The sequence below is a fragment of the Pezoporus wallicus genome, unplaced genomic scaffold (genome assembly GCF_028554395.1).
Source record: "Pezoporus wallicus isolate ANWC-B61680 ecotype Strahan unplaced genomic scaffold, APGP_CSIRO_Pwel_v1 contig_2, whole genome shotgun sequence".
NCBI classification, from domain to species: Eukaryota; Metazoa; Chordata; class Aves; order Psittaciformes; family Psittacidae; genus Pezoporus; species Pezoporus wallicus.
Window position 1 is genome coordinate 137,792 of NW_026639478.1, and position 19,243 is coordinate 157,034.

General features: G+C 40.4%; 1 long non-coding RNA gene across 1 annotated transcript in view; it reads left to right on the forward strand.

Annotated features, from left to right (window-relative positions):
• The window catches only part of LOC130602171 (uncharacterized), a 36,349-nt gene extending 22,253 nt beyond the window's left edge, over positions 1–14,096 (forward strand). The window contains exons 2-3 of the long non-coding RNA XR_008972840.1: positions 12,631–12,788; positions 13,858–14,096. This is a non-coding gene — a long non-coding RNA (uncharacterized LOC130602171). The remainder of the gene's footprint in view (positions 1–12,630; positions 12,789–13,857) is intronic.
• The last annotated feature ends 5,147 nt before the right edge of the window (positions 14,097–19,243 follow it).

Below are 19,243 nucleotides of genomic sequence, written 5' to 3' on the forward strand. Positions count from 1 at the left end.
AGTTACATAGAGAATTTACTAAGAAAACATGAAGGAATTACAGAAAGATATGTCCCTCATGGCTCAAACATTTTCAATCTGTCATTTGCTTGAGAAAAGATAAGAATATAATAAGAATATATGATTTTACAAGAAGATATGTGATGGTATAGCTGAAGACATTACTGTGGTCACACAAAATTTTTGATTCTTAAGGAAAGTATTAAAATTTGCCTCTGCAGAATGTGCTGAGAGAATGAGATTTCTGCTTAATTTGATATGAAGTGATAATACTCAGTCTCTACAACTGCCCCAAACAAGGTTGTAGTGAGGTGAGGGCTGGTCTCTTGTCCCAGGTAACAAGCAACGGGACATGAGGAAATGACCTCAAGTTGCCCCAGGGGAGGTTTAAATTGTATATTAGGAAAAAATTCTTCAGAAACAGGTTTGTCAAGTCTTGGAACAGACTCCGCAGAGACCTAATGGAGTCACCATCCCTGGAAGTATTTAAAAGACTTGTAGCTGTGGTGCTTAGAGTCATGATTTTTTGGTGAGCTTGGCAGCAATGGATGTGAGCTGCTCATTTACTGCTTCCTTTTGCTCCTGAGGAGGTGACGTATCTGGTAGACTGAGGGTCTTCGCTTCCCTCTAGTTGCTGGTCTTTATGACATGGTGACAAGTGCAGTGAAAGCCATGTGGCTACAGTGATCTTAAAGTGTTATTCATCACCAAATTCTTAGCCATCTTTGAGTCTGAATCTTGCAGCTTTGAAAAGCTCCATGTAGGTGAGTCTAGGTTGTTGCTGGCCCAGATATATCCTCAAACTTAGTAAGGCTCAGTCACTTTGAAATTATATTATCAGCCTCACAAAGAGTATGGTCAGGCTTCCTTTGATTTCAAACAGAGGTAAGTTTGCCACAAATATTGATATTGATTGTTTGAAACAAATCTCATGAGCTTTCAGAGGCTGACATTTTTCTATGCTAGTATCGTAAATTAAGAGATGTCTAGTGTTGCAAAGTGGAGTTAAGTGAAACATTTTTGATTGCTTTGTACACAGAGTAAATAAAAACATTTGTGACCACAGGTTGTTTTAACTGAAAAGTTATCAACTTAAAACTTAAGTTGTTGTAACAAAGTTGCATTTAATAGTGAAATAGGGAAAAATTAAAAACTCCGCCCCCCAATTTTAACAATTTCATTTGATCTGAAATGGAACATACTTTTCCCTTTTTATTCCACTGTAGAAAATAATAGCCGATAGCTGATGGTCAGCCAACATTATGTCAGTTGTTTGTGCCACCCTAGTTATAATTGCCTTTCAGTTCTGTGACAATTTAAAACAATTTGCATGATTGATGTTCTTTTTCTCATGTCTCGGTTTTACCTAAAAGACAAACACTGTCCGTGGCCTCAAACTGTGGTGTTTGCTTTTTTGGTTGGGTTTTTTTTTTTTTTATTTGTTTTAATAATGAAAAATATGCTGAATGACAAGAATTAAAGCTTGGAAATGTGAAGAAAAGTCTCAGTTTTACCTGTGACACAACGTTGCTGGTTTGCTGTGGAAGACTGTGTGCACCGATGAAAGTGGTTAATCTTCAGTCCTGGCTGTAAAGGAATAGCTATGTTCTTTAGCAGAAGTGACACAATTTTTATCTTACATCACGATGTGCTGTCCTGGTTTCACAGCTTTGAAAAAGAGAAAAGTATCTGTATCTACTTCCCCCAGTTAACATATCCTTCCAGAGCTTCATGTGAAAAAAGGGATTTTCAATGCCACTAGTTTGAAGAGTAGCTGCAGAGTGTGGTCTTACTGACATGGTTCTCAGGGCTAACTTAGCTTATTTTTGTAAAATAGCCAAAGTACTAGCAAAATTTAAAAATACCTGGAATGTACTTGCAATACACTTACTTACAGTATTTTTTGTCTGTATTTTTCAGTCTTCAAAAGAAATAAGAAATAGCTTGATTAATTGAAACTTACATAAAAGAAAGTTAGAACTTTCCCTCCCCCTTTTCTAAAGAGCACTTGAGGAAATGTGTTTAGAAAGTTTTCACCCTTTTAATTGCACACTGTCCACTCCTGCTCCTTGTAGCTCCTGCAGCTTCCAGTTGAGGTCTGGCTCTTTTTTCTGCAAACACTAACCATACATAATCAGGGACATTCCTGTTTCCAAAGACCTTCAAGGCTAATGAAGCAAGATAGGAAAAATAAGCACTACTGTTCCCTCTTTTGCCAGCTGGGTACTAAGGGACTGAGTGATTAGGATACTTGCCCAGTGTCAGAAAAGTTTGTTGCACTAACAGGAACTGAACATATGTCTTCATTTTCCCAGGCTCCTGCTTTAAATAGAGACCATTTTTCCTTCTGTGAAACCTTATTCTTTCTGAAATGCTGTATTCAAGATTCAGAATGGTCAAACATGAAAATTTGAATGTGTATTTTTCAAATTTGTTATTCCTTGACAAACTTAAAAAAAGTTTGCCTGCTAATACTCTGTTTTTAAAGACCATTAAATGATCTGGGCCTAAATGTTAGGGCAAAAACTTTTGCCAGCAAAAATATCTTTCTTACATAAACAAATCAATATTTATATGTCCTAGCTGGACATTTACATGAACAAATATGAGTTTTGCCTGGGCAAACACTGATACATGAAGGCTTCACTGGAGTCTCCTTCCCTGGAGACATTCAAAACCCGCCTGGACGCATTCCTGTGTAACATTATCTAGGTGTTCCTGCTCCGGCAGGGGGATTGGACTAGATGATCTTTCGAGGTCCCTTCCAATCTTTAACATACTGTGATACTGTGATACTGTGAGTGTCTGAGGGTAGAGCTCTAACTGAACATGTTTTCTAGCAATAAGTAAGTTATCCATTTTGAAAGTGTGGTCTTCTATGATTTAAGAAGAATGATGTATTTCACAGTAGTAAAATATGGAGAAATCCTGGAGAACTAATAGAACAGAGCAGAAATGTTTGATTAAATAGGGTTTTTTTTCTAACTTTTCAAATTTAATGAAGCTTCCTCTTGGACACCTATTACTTGCTCCTTTTGCCCTGTACTCTGCATTTTTGCCATAATTTCTATATGTGAGTTCTTTCACACTAATCATTAACTCAATGTCAATTTTACTACTTGGTTTTGAATTAAATGCTTTGCTTGGAAATACAGGGCAATAAATCAACAACTTTAGAGGGGGCAGGGAAGAGAGAAAAATCCCATGATTTTAATTTGGTGTAGAAGGACTGTTTGTGTCCTTTTGCTTAGGATTTGTCTTGGGTTATTCTTGTTGGCTGTAGCTGCCTACCAGAATTAAATGGAAGATCCTGACTTGAGAACTGGAGACTGTCCAAAATGTGTGGAAGTTAAATAAATCAAAATAAATATCCTCTCACCTGCACTGTAATTCTTCTATTCAGACTGGGAGGTCTTGAAGGAGTCTGTCTCCTTGATCCCTTTTGATGTCTTGGAATTCAAACCAGAAAAAGAAGTGAGTGCCTAAATATAAAAATGCAATCCAAACCCCACTGTTTACTAGCTACCAACTCATAGAAGTGTCTAAACTCCACAGTATGACCTATATTTGTCTTTAGACATTCTTTAGGTGTCTGAAACATGTGCCTCTCTGCTCCCTACGGACCATCTTATGAAATCTTTTTTCAGCTGCTTCCTTCAGAAGTGGGTTGTGAGAGGCAGAGGGTTGATCTATGCTACTAACTAGATCATTTCTATAAAGAGTAAAAAATCTGCATCAATTTCTTCCTTGACCTATCTCTTTCCTTTGCAAATTCAGTTAAACCAAACCTGCCATTGCTCCCAGTCAATAATGCAGGAGAAGCCTCACATTTTTTATTTCCTAATGTAGACAGAGCAAGAGAACTTTTCCAACTTTTAACCAACTGCAGAGGTATGACACCAAATTCACTGAAAATGTGTTCGTACTGAGGCTGCAGTCTCTGTGATGCTGCACTGTACAATCATCCCCTCGAGATCACAGTACCACTGCTGTCACATTCAGCCTGAGCTCCAGACACTGTGAATTCCTTTTGTGGTAGCTGGCAAGTGGGGATTTTCATGTGGTCCTCTATTTCTCCTATCCCATCAGAGCAAGGGCAAACCTGGTAAAATAAAGCCAGACTGGCCTAATTTTGGGTATCTTCTGGAAACCAACCACACCAGAGTTTTTTTTCCAAGAATTTTAAGTAGCATACTCTAGCCTGGCATTGAGAGTACTCTTATATGTAAGTAGTGTAGGTGGGGGTTAATATGCTACTGAAGTTACTAGGGGCAGCCAGCAAGGATTTAGTCTTTGCTGAGATAAACCTTTCTCCTTTTGTTATTAGATGATTCCATCTTCTTTCTGCTTCACATCCTTTTCACCATGCACAAAAGTAATGCTAGTTGTTACCTGCCACCACAGGTGTTCTAGGCTACATACAGTGTAGATTCATTGTCCCTGCATAAAAGGGGTAATCCCTCTGTGCCTCAAAATCAAAGATGAATAGTTAATCCCTTTTCTTCCTCCACAGTTAAAAATAAAACAAGATGTGTGTTGTTTAGTAAAAAAGCATAAAACCTGAAATTAATACATCAGTTATCTGTGCTCCTCAAACTATAAGGCAATACAAGTTCAGGATTTCTCTTTTTAGACATCTGAACTTTGAACTGATTCCAGTTACTTCATAGTTCTGTCATACTCAGGCTTCATGCCATGAGTCACTGCGTATATTGGTTGGTGCACCTTACATGCAGAACATGTCCCCTTCCGCTAGGTGTGTCTTATGGTATGGAACTCAAGATGAGTAACAAGCAACTTAGACTTTCATTCCAAAATGCCCCTTGACTGTGAACTATCATTTCTGGACTCAGAGGATACCTTAGAAAATTGTCAAGCACTTGAAACAACCCTTACTAACTGAGTTTGAGTTGTTAAGTGTAACTTGATTCTTTGGAATTAAACTTCTCAGAACAGAAGCTGTGACAAGAGCTACTTCTTCTAATAAAAAATCCAAACCAAACCAACCAAACAAAAGATGTCACAGAATCACAGAAGAGTCTGGGTTGGAAGGGACCTTAAAGATCATCTAGTTTCAACCCTCTTGCAGGGTTGGGTTGGGAAGTGGACACTTCCCACTAGACGAGGTTGCTCAAAGACTGTTCAACCTGGCCTTGAACACTGCCAGGGATGTGGCATCCACGGCTTCTCTGGGCAGTCTGTGCCAGTGGCTCACTGGAAGTGAAAGTAAAGAATTTCTTCCTTATATTTAATCTAAATCTACCCTGTTTTAAAGTCATTAGCTCTTGTCCTATCACTGCATGCCCTTAATCAGACATTAAAAAGTATTCCAAACATCCTCTTCCTCTTGCCTCCTTGACTTAGATGAAATTCAGTGGCCCGTAACTCTTTTTAATCAATCCCAGATAATCAGCAAAGAAAATGGAGGAACCGTTTCTGTACCACACTCAAAGAACATGCAAACCACACACGTAGTAATGGCTTGGACCATTTGCCTGTTAATGCAAGGCTCTAAGTTCATATGACTTTCTAAAGAACCTTCAGACTGTCTAAGCTTTAGTAGTTTTAATCAGGCATGATAGAAGGATATTCTTAAAGGCTATCCCTTAGTGAAGATAGCCTTCTTTAGCTCTTCTGTAGTCAGCAGAGAAAGGCAGGGCTGGAGTTTGGCTGTAGATTAAACCTGAATTTGATTGATCAATATGGTCAGATTCCTGCGGTAAATCATGAGAAGACTCGTCTTTCAGTGCCAACTACAGAGGTAAAAGAGAGATCAGCTCTATTGTGGATGCTTCTGCTGTTTTAATAATGATTTCTCAACAATAATTATACCTGTTAAATATTAACAATTACATGCCATCCTGAGTAATGTTTGTTCTTAGATCTACTTAAGTTAACTGCAATACATGAATAACCCCAAGAAATAGAAATGAAAGTGTAGTGAACAGATATTGACTCATTAACAGTTTGGGGAAATCCAGTTACTTGCCACATCTGCTTTCTCTTCTGTCTGTTGTAGGTTGCTGGCAAAACATAAAAGACTGGCGTAGTCAGATCTGTTTATGTATTTAGATATCTTAATTCAGATAAGAGAGAAGTGGTTTTTCACAAGTGTTTGCCTATATCACCTTCAATTTTATCTTTAAAATAAGATGGTTTAATAAAAATCTGGTTTAGGTGTTTGTCAGAATAGGTTGGAGATGGCTGTAACTTGGGAGTTACAAAATAAAAAATCAACCTCTCTGGGTTTTCTTTGTAATTCTCTATGCATTAAAATGCCTGAATGAGTAAAACTTGGGGAAAAGGCACATTAGAAATCGTCTGAAAAGTCAGAAAGCGGAAGAAAAAGTGATTCATACCTTCTCATTCATTCACCGTCAAACAGGAAATCTTTCAGAAGTTTCAATTCAAAGAAGCCTAGAAGCTACTACCTAAGTAGAAACATGCTATGATATGTTGAATGCATACTTACCCATCATTTGTGTACAGGGCATTAGGAGATGTGATAAACTTGTTAACACTGACAGGGACAGGGAATTGTGAGGTTTTATTTTTATTTACTATGTATAGAGAGATAATACTTTCATTGTTCAAAGAAAATGTAGTTACAGGAATGTTATAAGCCTATAGCTATTGATTTACCTGCATTCTGATCTGGTCAACCACTTGACACAGAGAGGAAAATCCATATAGGGATCCACAGTTTTCCTTCAAACACCATCCCTTTCACTGTTTAACCAAGTATCTTCCACTCTGTGTAGTGTTAGGAGAGCTCCCAAGGTTGGTGATTTCCAGACCACAGCTGGGAAATCAACAGTGTAAATGAGTGGCTATTTACAGTACATATGGAACCTATTTATCAGAAATGTCATTTTTACAAATTGCAGTCCTTCTGCCATGCATCAGAGGGGCTTGTGAGAGAAGTGAACCTTGAGGAAAATTATGAGGTACTCACCTGTAGTCATACCTATCATAATTCTGGGTCACATTAAATATAGCTTCCAAAGAAGAGACTATTTCAAATTGTGTTCATGCTCATCTGAAGTTGATGTTTAAAGACTTGAACTTCTACATGCAAAAGTTACCCTCTGTTTTTACCAGATTTGGCATTGTGTTGACCATATGCTTTATTGTACATGTTCTCCATACACAACTCGTGAATGATGAGCATTTCATCATGCTTCTCTGAGACTACCCATAGATGCAGTGGTTTCAGTCACTGTATCAAGTAAAACACAGCACCACAGGTTTCAGCAGGAAGGGGAGCAGAGAAAGGGGGTGTCCTCACCAAGAGTGCCATTCTGTATCACCTGGACATGGCAAGCAGAGCAGATTTTAGCCCGAAGTCCAGACTGCCAGACAAGCCCATGGGGGCATGGCAAGTCTGAGGTCAGGTAATCAGGTCAGGCCAGCAACAGATCAGCAAGTCAGTGGCAGGATCAGACACAGTCTGGTGGTCATAGTGATGAGCCTGGTCCATGGTCAAGCTGGAGAGTCAATTCCGGTGATGGCTGAGGTGCAGATTGCAAGGGTACATCAGCCAGGACTGGTCATAGCTACACTGCAGTGTCGCTGACCAAGGGTGAGACCTACAGACTGAAAGCTGCTCCAGAGAGAAAAAGAGAGAGCAGCTGCTGAGACTTCCTAGCAGCCTCAAAGAGGCTCAGCACCTGCTTCAACTGGCCTTGATACTAGATTGCCAAACCCCCAGGCAGAAGGCAGCTTACTTCAGTGAGCAGCATGCACTGAAGCCTGCGCTGTGGTGGCTGGATTGCCCCTAGTCCACACAGACCTGCACTTGTGCAGCAGTTTGCCTCTGAACTCATTGAGGCCAGCATTGCTCAACATGTGGTTTGTGGGCCAGTGCCACTCTGGGAGGCATGAAAAGGTGTCGTGGTTTAAACCCAGTCAGGCAACTCGTTCACTCACTCCCCACCTTCTTTCCCTCCCCCTAGTCTCAGAGGGACGGAGAGGAGAATCGAAAAGAATGCAACTCCCACGGGTTGAGATAAGAACGGTTTAGTAACTAAGGTATAACACAGATCACTACTGCTACCACCAATGATAATAATGATAAAGGAAATAACAAGGGAAGAGAATACAACATCTCACACCAGCTGACTGATAACTCGCCCCCCCCCCCCCCCCAGCCCGACCAAGCACCGACCGATACCTCCTCCAACCCTGCAGTCTCCCAGCCCTTCCGGGTAACTCCCAGTTACATCCTGGGCATGACGTGCTGTGGTATGGAATACCTCTTTGGCTAGCTTGGGTCAGGTGTCCTGTCTCTGCTTCCTCCTGGCTTCCCCTCCTCCCTGTCAGAGCATGAGGCTCACAAAGTCCTTGGCCAAACCAAAACATCATTGTTATCAGCTCTGATCCCAGGCCGAAAGTCAAAACACTGCACTGCACCAGCTACCAAGAAGGAGAAAAACGGCTGTTACTGCTGAACCCAGGACAAAAGGTGATCCCAAAAGTGGTTGCTGGATGCTGATTGTTCCTAGTTCATGGAGTAGGGGTCTGTTGTATTTTGTTTGCAGTATTAACTATAGATTGCATGTTTGCAATTATAGCATGGTACAGATTTAGTAAACAGGAGCATTAGGTAGAATTAATCTGTCCTAATTTAGGGATTCAAAAATTACATGGCTAAAGCAGACATTTCGAAAGGCTGAAGTGTACCTTTTAAGTAAGTCAGAAGGAGAAATTTTGGCATTTTGGTGATATATTTTGTCAGGTAAAGCTTGCAGTGCTCTTGGTTCATCTGAATTCATTCTCATTAGGACCCATTATCAAAGCTGTCTGAGAGTGCATGGAGCAAAAAAAAACCACGTTTATTATGTACAAAGTTGGCACTGTTTGTATAAAAGTTCACTCATAGCTCCTGCTAAAAAAAAAAAAAAGCTGGAATTTGATGTTATTTCTCACTAAAACACTTAAATTCACAAAAGAACCTGCTGTTTAAACAGAAAGAAACCGACTTTTAAAAAACAATTTCTTCCTGCACTTGTTTCCTTAAATGGGAAAACAGCTTATGACTCTGTACTGTCACATTAGAACTTGAATTTGTATGCTAGATACTAATAAATGCCATTTCACCTGCATTTTTATGGTTAATGGCTCTGCTTCAGACATCAATTCTTCATACATTTTCTGCATCAATTCTTCATACATTTTATGGTCCTGCACAACCCCTGAAGTAGATTACCACAGATAAAGGCCAAACAAAATAAATGGCATCAGATCTTCTGAAAGCTCTATGTTTATATCTCTCACCAAAACTGGCAAACTTCTGACACATAGTCTTCCCACACCTCTTGTTAATGTAACATCTTCTGTTATTGTTTTCATGTCTGGCCCTTCATAACATTTTGTGCCTCATTCACACAAAATAAGGTTAATTGAGCAGGATTTGCTTTGTCTGATAAAAACAGAAGTTTGGGGATCAGAAAGATGGGGATATCTTGCTCAAGTGAGTGATAAAAGCACAACAGATGTCTTATCGATGGTGAATACACAGGCTATTTTAATCCGTTAAAGAAAATGCTTGCTGATCAGTAGTTGTACATAGCCACAGTGTGCAGCACAGAAATACAAGTTGTGGTTTCAAGCTTGTTTTATCTACACCTATCTACAAAGTTAATTTAATTTTTACAAGGGTGCTGTCTATACTCCAGTCTGGGCCTTCCCCTGTGTCTGCGGTGTCTATGCTAGGCCAGAATGCTCAGAAGGCTTCTAGAGAAACTTGCACACAGTAGAAAGTTGGCAGGGAAAGGTGTTAAAGGATTTCCTTGTTTCCATTAAGTTAAAGGAAAGACTACTAATAAAAGAAAGAGACTTTTGATGTTTTCAGATCTGAAATTCAGTTGCGTGTTAATGAGCAGACTACTTCATAGTGACATGACACAGAGCTAGATTGTGGATAGGTATTGGATGGGAGTGTGCAAGAGGGGCTGAGAGAGACACATCTCCTGATAAAGAGAATTTGAAGCCTAATTAAAAAATCTTTCACTGTCCCTTTCAGAGCAAGTTTAAATCAGAAAGCCAGGCTGTGCAAAGGGGAACTCTGGACTGTCTCCAGGATGGACTCAATCTGAAGTAGTAGAGTGAGGAAGAAAATGATGCAGGAAGGCATACACAGAATTTTTGGACTTTTTGTGGGGGAGGAAGGGGGAAGAGGGGAAGCATATAGATTCCATACCTCTTCTATTCTCTAAAATAGCAAGTCACAATATAAGAAATCATTTGCAGACTTTCTGTCATTTGCTTCAAGTCACGAAGTATCTCCCAGAAATTTATAGCCTAAGAAAAGACAAGATGTAAGATGGGCTTTGGGGGTTCTTGGATGCTAAAGCTTAAATTTCCTTTAGGAAAAATGGTGCCAACAATCATTTACATAATGAGTAAGATTAGAAAGGAGACAATACATTGAAAGAGACTGTGGTTCCTACCACAACCGGCTGATGAGTGTTTGATAGAAGGGAAGTTGATCAATGTTGTGACAAGAAAAGTCATTTTCTCACTGCCCCTCTCACTAAACCCTAATGTTTAGTAGCTTTGCAGAAATGAATTGCTTAAAGTAGCAATGCAGTCAGCAATTACTACTGTTGCTGGTGAGTCAGTTTTGCTACTTTTATTGTTTCTTATTATTGCTACTACTAGCATTGGTTAGGCATCTTAAGAGTACCTGCTTATCACAAGGAAAACAGAGGACGGTGTGTAAAGGGACATGAATGGATGGAAGATGGACGGGCATTTCTGTTCCAGACCTGGTGCACGCAGTATTCCTTCTGTCTGAAGCCTTGCCAGCTTCACCTGCTCTTCACTGTATTCCTATCTATACATCCTGACATGACTTTTATCACAGACAGCTTTTTAAAGAAAAATTATGTTCATCCTGTGATAAAGTTGCCTAATGCTTTTCTCCAGAACTACTAAGCCAGTGGGTCCATGTCCTATATTTCTGTAGATAATGATTTCAATTAGGTGTTCTTTAGGAATTTCAGGCTAATTTTTCAGTTATATAGCTCTCCTCTTTTGTGTCTTTAGCCAATTAAATAAGCATCCTTTCTGTTTCTTCATAAAAGCTGATAATGAAAATATCAAACAGCATTATATTAGAACAGACTTTCATATATCTCCATTCAATAGAGCCTTCAGGCTGATAGTAAACCATTATTAACTACTCTGTGCAAACATTTTGGGCCACTTTTTTTGCTTACTCTACAGTAATTGCATCTAGTCTCTGGCTGTGTCTACATTCATGATCTTCTTTGGAGGATCAGTGTATCTTTGGCCTGTTTATGTGTGGTTTGGTTTTATGGAGGTTTTGGAGTGTGTGACCTAGACACCTTGGAGATGAAACTCATACTGAATTTTGTCTCCAGGTATATACTGAAAACTCTGCAATTCCCAGCAAAGACTGGCGGGGCCCAAACTAGTGGTTGGTTTTTTAGGTGTCTTTGAACACAGGGCTCTAGTTGTGCCTGCTACTGTTGTGCCAAATTACTTGCTCTGTAGACATGTTTTCCAAGCTTGCTAATGAGACTCTCACATAAGACAACTTTGAGAGGCCTATTAAAGTAAAACTCACTTTAGCTTGATTCTGATTCCACAATTGTGCTACAGTTACAGAATGCCATTGCTTTAATGTTTTCTCTAATGTATGAAAGCTCTAATGTGATTTGTAACTGACTAAAGGGTTATATATATACAAATGCCTAAGCAGCCTCTTGATATGTCATGGGAATTACAAATTGTCACATCAGTCAGAATTTTGTGAAGCAGCATTATAGTCTTTCTCTCTGAAAACTGCCAATTTGATCATAGTACTTGTCAAAACTGATGTTTTTTCCCTTGGTTTACTTTTCTTTGTCCATTTTACAATCAGGCAAAGAATATGTCTAGTAGGACAGATCTTTTATCTGTATTGCTCCCTGAGAAAGACTGTTGCTTGTGGGATGTCCATTGCCAGCTTTTTGTAGGAAATTATGTTAGTTGCTCATAGTTGCTGCTAATGAAATGAATTGTGTTACCTTCTAACTAGCAGGAGTCTCTGTAAAAATCTTCATGAAGTTTGTTTTTCCAGGGCAAAGAGACAAAATGTGCAAGTGGGGGAGACGACTGAAGGAAAAGACAAATTTCCTCCCCCTGCCCTCAATGAAAGCTTGATGTTAGGAATTATCAGGTTTTTTTAAACAGGGAGTCTCTTGAAGCAGCAAAACTGGGATTGTGAAAGTTTGATTAGCTTGAGCTGAGCACAGACCCAGATACTGGGTCCAGTTCTCTTCTAGCATAAACAGCTAAAGCCCCCTTCCTAGAGACTGTGCCAATTTACCCTAGTTATGCTTTCTTCATGGCACTTCCAAATGTCTTGCCTGACTGCAAACTTTTGCTTTATTCTCTGACTCTTTGACATTCTAAGGGCTGTATATTTTCTTAGTGGTATTTCCTAAAAGATTAAGTGCCTGAAAATTTTTGATACATTTCTCACACTCTCTGCTTTTGGGTCTAATTCTCCTCCTAAAGCTTTTTGTCAATCTGAAATAATGCATGACGGTAATGGCAGTGCCTTTAGTGAAAGCCAGAGGAGACTCAGGCCCCACATATTTTTGTTATTTATATACCCAGAAGTTCCTGCTCCTGATAGCAATTGCAGGAGTATCAGCACCAGTAGTGGCTAGAGCAGCAGACAGAGTTATCATTCCTTGTCATCACTTGGGTAAATCAAGAAGCCCTCCTCAAACATACCAAAGGCTGTTGTTTCTTGTCAGTTGCATGGCATGCAGGTAAGTCCTTTAGCTCAGCCTCGCGCTTGATGTGATTGGGTTAAGGCAAAGTGAAGGTCCATCCAGGTGGTTTGTATTCTAAGTGCTGTGACAAGAGGGCTCTGTGCACAGATGAGGCCAGAACTTCAGATGGTAGCTACAATGGTAAAGCACATGATTGATAGAGTTATTTAGTAAGAACTGTAATCATCCTGGGGACCAAAGGAGAGCCTGCAGCTGGAGACTTCCCTACAGCAACTAATGAGCTGTCTGTGGTGTCTTTCAGAATAACTTTGATATAAGAACAGCTGAGACTATTGAAACTGGTCTTCTTAGGTTTCTTCAAGGGGGTATTACTGATTTAATCACTTGACTGGCCTCTGCATCATATCATTGATTTTTATGATGAAGGCCTTAATTAAGACTAATGCCTGTCAGTGCATGAAGCAGTCACTTTCTCCGTCTCTTTTCTGGGGATCTTTCGGCTTCAGGAAGTGAAGTGACAAGCAACAAAAAGCTCATTTTGTACAGTTTTTGGTGAGTTGTGTGGGACAGTCAAAAGGGAACAAATACTTTCGAGAAAGCTTCGAATGTGTATAAGTGGATCGCTGGTTATCATCCAATGGGTAAACAAGTCATCTCCTTTGTAACATTTGAATTTTTTCAATTGCTCATTGTTGCTTGTGGCTATGGTTCCCAGGACTTTGTGACCATAAGTCTTCTTGTGAAAACACTGACTTCTACTTTGATTTATGTAAGATGTGTTAGGATATGTTAAGATATGGCAAACAAATCTCAGACTAGACCAGTTTGCAAAAGACATCTTAATGTAATCAGGAATGAATATCTGCAGGAATAGCCACATCTAAATCCTGCTGACTCAGACTACTTTCCATGTATCAGCCTGCAAGGTTCTTTGCTGGTTTAATCTGTAGACAGCTATAGTCTCTCTGGTCCATAATGTCTTAAAAACAAATCTTTTGATCAGCACTTCAGATATCTCCAGAAATGTCAGTTTTTAACATAGGAGAATCTTCACGTAAAAGATCTTGTATTTCCTAGTTTTGTCTATAATTTCTTATGTTCACAGTGTTGCAGCATGAAGCCATTTGTCCTGATTGCCCAGTCGGTCTCCAAAATGAAATAACAGATTATGAAATGATGCAGAAAACCTGCCTGTAGCTGGTACCTTGCTATTATTTTCACTTCTTCAGCAGTAAGGACTGTGCCACACCTTTAAGTATTTCATTTCATTTATACCATGGTTGACTGGTGATCATTGGGCTCTTGCCATCATTTGAGTGGTTTAACTAAAAAATTTCATCCTAACCAAGAGATTTGTGTCCTTTTGTATGCCGACTAAACACACACTAAGACACCGTATCAAGTAATCATGAACTATCATATATCTTTATAGTCATAACCATTTAGTGTGTTATGAGAAAGATAAGAGAAGGCGCTTCATCAAAATTACCAAGACTTGTGGTTAACTGAGGAAGCTCTGATTATTATCCTCAAGATACAGGTCACTCCTGAAATACTCAGGTAAAATCTGCTGCTTGAAACCTGATGGGAATCCCAGCCTCCTCCATCTGGAATTTAAAGCATAATACAGTCCCACGATCTTCATACAGCAGTGGGCAGCAACATGGTGATAAGCTCTACATGAAACCATGGGGCCTGATGAAATCCATCCACAGGTACTGAAAGAGCTGGCAAATGAAGTTGCGAAGCCACTGGCCAACATATTTGAGAAATCATGGCAGTCAGGTGAAGTTCCCAAGGACTGGAAAAAGGGAAATATAACCCCCATTTTCAAGAAGGGGAAAATGGATGATGCAGGGAATTACAGACCAGTCAGTCTCACCTCTGTGCCTGGCAAAATCTTGGAGCAGATTCTCCTGGATGGCATGCTAAGGCACATGAAAATCAACAAGGTGCTTGGTGACAGCCAGCATGGCTTCACTAAGGGGAAACCCTGCCTGACCTATTTGGTGGCCTTCTATGATGGGGCAAAGTGTTTGACACTGTCCCACATGACATCCTTGTCTCTAAATTGGAGAGACATCAACTTGATAGGTGGGCCACTGGGTGGATAAAGAACTGGCTGGGTGGCTGCATGCAAAGAGTTGTGGTCAATGGCTCAATGTCTGGCTGGAGACCAGTAATGAGTGGTGTCCCTCAAGAATCAGTGTTGGGACTGGTTTTGTTCAACCTCTTTGTCAGTGACATGGACAGTGGGATTGAGTGCACCCTCAGAGTGACTGTAGTGACAGGACTCTTCATTAGGGACTGTAGTGACAGGACAAGAGGTAACGGGTTAAAACTTAAACAGGGGAAGTTTAGGTTGGATATAAGAAGGAAATTCTTTACTGTGAGGGTGGTGAGGCACTGGAATGGGTTGCCCAGGGAAGTTGTGAATGCTCCATCCCTGTCTGTGTTCAAGGCCAGGTTGGATGAAGCGTGGGTGACATGGTTTAGTGTGAGGTGTCCCTGCCTATGGCAGGGGGGTTGGAACTAGATGATCTTAAGGTCCTTTCCAACCCTAACCATTCTATGATTCTATGATTCTAAACTGAGTATCATCTTTTGACAGCTGAGTCACATGTACTCTGATGCTGGTTCAAGGCAACTTGGTGCTCCTGAGCCACGGTGCTTCTGATAGGTATCATAATTAGTTATGTTAAAGTACCAAAAGATATAAATACATATCTGAAAGGCTTTGCAGTGAGTACTGTATATCCTTTTATCTCTCCTTGGATGTTCAAATATGTTGGAAAATCTGGACTAGCAGGCTGAATTGCCTCCAAACATTGGTAAAACAAAATGAAACAAACAAACAAACAGGAAGAAATAAACCCTGGCACTGAGCTGAGAATGGTGGCACATTAAACATGCTCCATCTCCACCTTCAATTTAAAAATGACCTCACATGGAGCAGCATTTATGCCTTCTTGGCTTTTGTTTCTGGGAGTAGTCATTTGCAATGACTTCCAGGAAAGATAGTGAGAAACACTGCTTTACCACCAATCCTTTCAGCAAACCCTTTTGATCCTTAAATCTCCACAGCCATTCCACAGCACTTGGGTTGCTTCACCATGGACTCATCCCCATTTTGTCCAGGCACTGTAGCAGTTCTAATTTGAGCTGTCATGAGGTATGCATACGCTATGCAATGAAGTGTGCTGGTATCACTACATTGTATGACAACCTTTAAGATACACTAGCTCAGATCTTGTAGCAATGAAACTATGGGAAAGCAGAAGCCTGTTGGAGTCAATAAACTTCTGTAGCATTTGGGTCTTTGCACTGTAATCTACTGCTTATTCTACACATAAGCTTTTTGTTTCTTCTCTTTCTTCCTGACTGTCACTGTTTTTCCCAAGGAGTGGTTTGTCTCCTTAAGAGGTCTTGAGTAGCAGAAATTCTTTATAATTGAAGAAAGGATTACTAATCTACTTCTTACAATTTCCCAGGATTTAATTTTCATTCAAAACAATACTCCCCTTCCTCCAAACAGAAAAAAAATACACAAATGTGACTAGTTTCATCTGTGGAATGATTCTTTGGTGCAAGAAATTATGTCCAGTGCAGTAAATTTCTTATCACTAATTCTCTCATCTCCACAACACTCAGAAATTTATCTCAGCTTCAGTATGTAATTCTTGCTGTCCTTGGGAAAGTAACATCACAGGTAATCAGGAATGTCTCTTCCGTTACTAAAATCTGTTCTCACAACAATGACAACAAGAAAAAAGAAAAAGAGAGAGTACAGAGGAGAAGAGTATAACCTAGATACTGTCTGAGACTAAGTACTTCATGTAAAATGAGTAACATGATCTATCTGCAGATGGGTTGGACTACATGCCCTTTAAAGACTCCTTCCAACCCAAGCTATTCAATGATTCTGTGAAAACACTATGCTGTGTCAGGTCTGGAATGGTCACCACAAATCTTGGGCAAGTGAGACAGTGGGTGAAGTCAGCCTGCCCTGCCTTATGTTCATCAAAATCAGATGTTCATGCTTGTGTTGGGTATCTAGTTGCTGTACTGTTGATGAAGAGAAAAAGCACTCCTGGAATGTGAGTCATCTAATCCTAAAATATGTTGTGTATAAGGTAGGTCATGTGAACCATCATTTGCAGAGGTCTGTTTCACTTCAGGGACTGCAAGACAGCTGAAGGTGACTGATGTTACAGACACTACACATAATATTAAATTGTATGAAGTCTGGTAACGTGAAGTTTAATATCCTAAGTTGTAGCTGAAATAATTGGGTTAGTATGTGGAAAGCTACTAGCTCTTTTGAGTCTCATCAGTAACAAAGCAAACAGAAGTGAGTTGACTTCTTACCTGGTGTAAAGAAGCAAGATCCCATTAGCAAGGTCCCATTAGCAGTGACCCAAGGTTTCACTTCTCAAGGGGAAGGTGAAGATCTGTTACATTTTACATTTCATTATCTGGAATCAGGTTCCTCTCACCTTGCTATAGCTGCCTTTGTCATCCACACTGCCTTCAATGAGAACTGTTAGCATGGGATTCACTTGACCTATCTTAAAAATCTGCTTAAGGCAGAGATAAGTAGCTCCATAGTTTGTGCTAATTAAACTGACTAGATGCCCATTGATTCTAAGAACAATTTATGGTGATTAATTCCTGTCTAAATGTCCGCATTGTACATTTCAACCATCAGGCAAATGGTGTTCCTAGTCCATGGGGTAGCTGACTGCACTTAATTTATCAAGGTCATAGAGAAAATTTATAGATTGCAAAGATTTATGTAAAAGAGCTGTTATTTTCTTTGGCGCTTCTGCTTCTAACCTGTTTTGCCTCTCACACCGCTGCCATTACTATTCTTCATTGGAGTAACATGGGAGATACATTAAGGCACCTGGGCACACAGAATGGAACAGGCCACATTACTTCTCCCATTAAAATAGACCTTAGTTCTGGTTGCCCAACGTTGTGCTTTTCTTAGGCACCAGTGGTGCACCATCTGCAGAAAGCACTAAGCATGCGTGAAAATTAAACTGTTTCAACTTAGGTGTCTTCCATGCATTTTGAATGCTCTTATCTCAGGCCTTAGCCAGAAGGAAGGGTGCTTGCGATACTGGGCTTTGTGTTGGAATGTAAAGTGAAGAAAACACTCCATTTTTACTAACCCAGTAAAAAAGAAAAAGGATTCTCTCCCTTCTAACTGCTACTCAAATTTTAGAAAAAGAAAAGGCTAGCACATTTTTTGGCACAGAAACACTTCCAGATTGTGTCTTATTTCTTTGAACTATGCAGGCTAAGATAATGATATAAGGATAATTATATTTCATGTTTGAAACTGAAGTTGATAGGAGAGAAATATCCTTCTGTGTGGAGCTTTTACATCATGTTTAATACATCTGTTATTAGCTGAAGCCAGAAAGACCTATGCATGTATTTAAAGAATACATTTAAGGAATGGAGAATGCAACTAGAATGAAAAAAAAAAACCCACCCTTTTTCTCTTTCTATTAGGTAATCTGATATTTCAGTTCCTTGTGGTCAATGGCTCAATGTCCGGCTGGAGACCAGTAACGAGTGGTGTCCCTCAGGGATCGGTGTTGGGACCGGTCTTGTTTAACATCTTCGTCGCTGACATGGACAGTGGGATTGAGTGCGCCCTCAGCAAGTTTGCCGATGACACCAAGCTGTGTGGTTCGGTTGATATGCTGGAGGGAAGGAATGCCATCCAGAGGGACCTTGACACGCTTGTGAGGTGGGCTGATGCCAGCCTTATGAAGTTTAACCATGACAAGTGCAAAGTCCTACATCTGGGTCAGGGCAATCCCAGGCACAGCTACAGATTGGGCAGAGAAGAGATTCAGAGCAGCCCTGCGGAGAAGGACTTGGGGGTGCTGGTCGATGAGAAAATGAACATGAGCCGGCTGCAGTGTGCACTTGCAGCCCAGAAAGCCAACTGTATCCTGGGCTGCGTCAAAAGGAGCGTGACCAGCAGGTCGAAGGAGGTGATCCTGCCCCTCTACTCTGCTCTTGTGAGACCTCACCTGGAGTACTGTGTGCAGTTCTGGTGTCCTCAACATAAAAAGGACATGGAGCTGTTGGAACAAGTCCAGAGAAGGGCCACGAGGATGATCGGGACTGGAGCACCTCCCGTATGAAGACAGGCTGAGAAAGTTGGGGCTGTTCAGCCTGGAGAAGAGAAGGCTGCGTGGAGACCTCATAGCAGCCTTCCAGTATCTGAAGGGGGTCTACAAGGATGCTGGGGATGTACTGTTCATTAGAGACTGTAGTGAAAGGACAAGGGGTAATGTTTTGAAACTTAAACAGGGGAAGTTTAGATTGGATATAAGGAGGAAATTCTTTCCTGTTAGGGTGGTGAGGCACTGGAATGGGTTGCCCAGGGAGGTTGTGAATGCTCCATCCCTGGCAGTGTTCAAGACCAGGTTGGACGAGGCCTTGGGTGATATGATTTAGCATGAGGT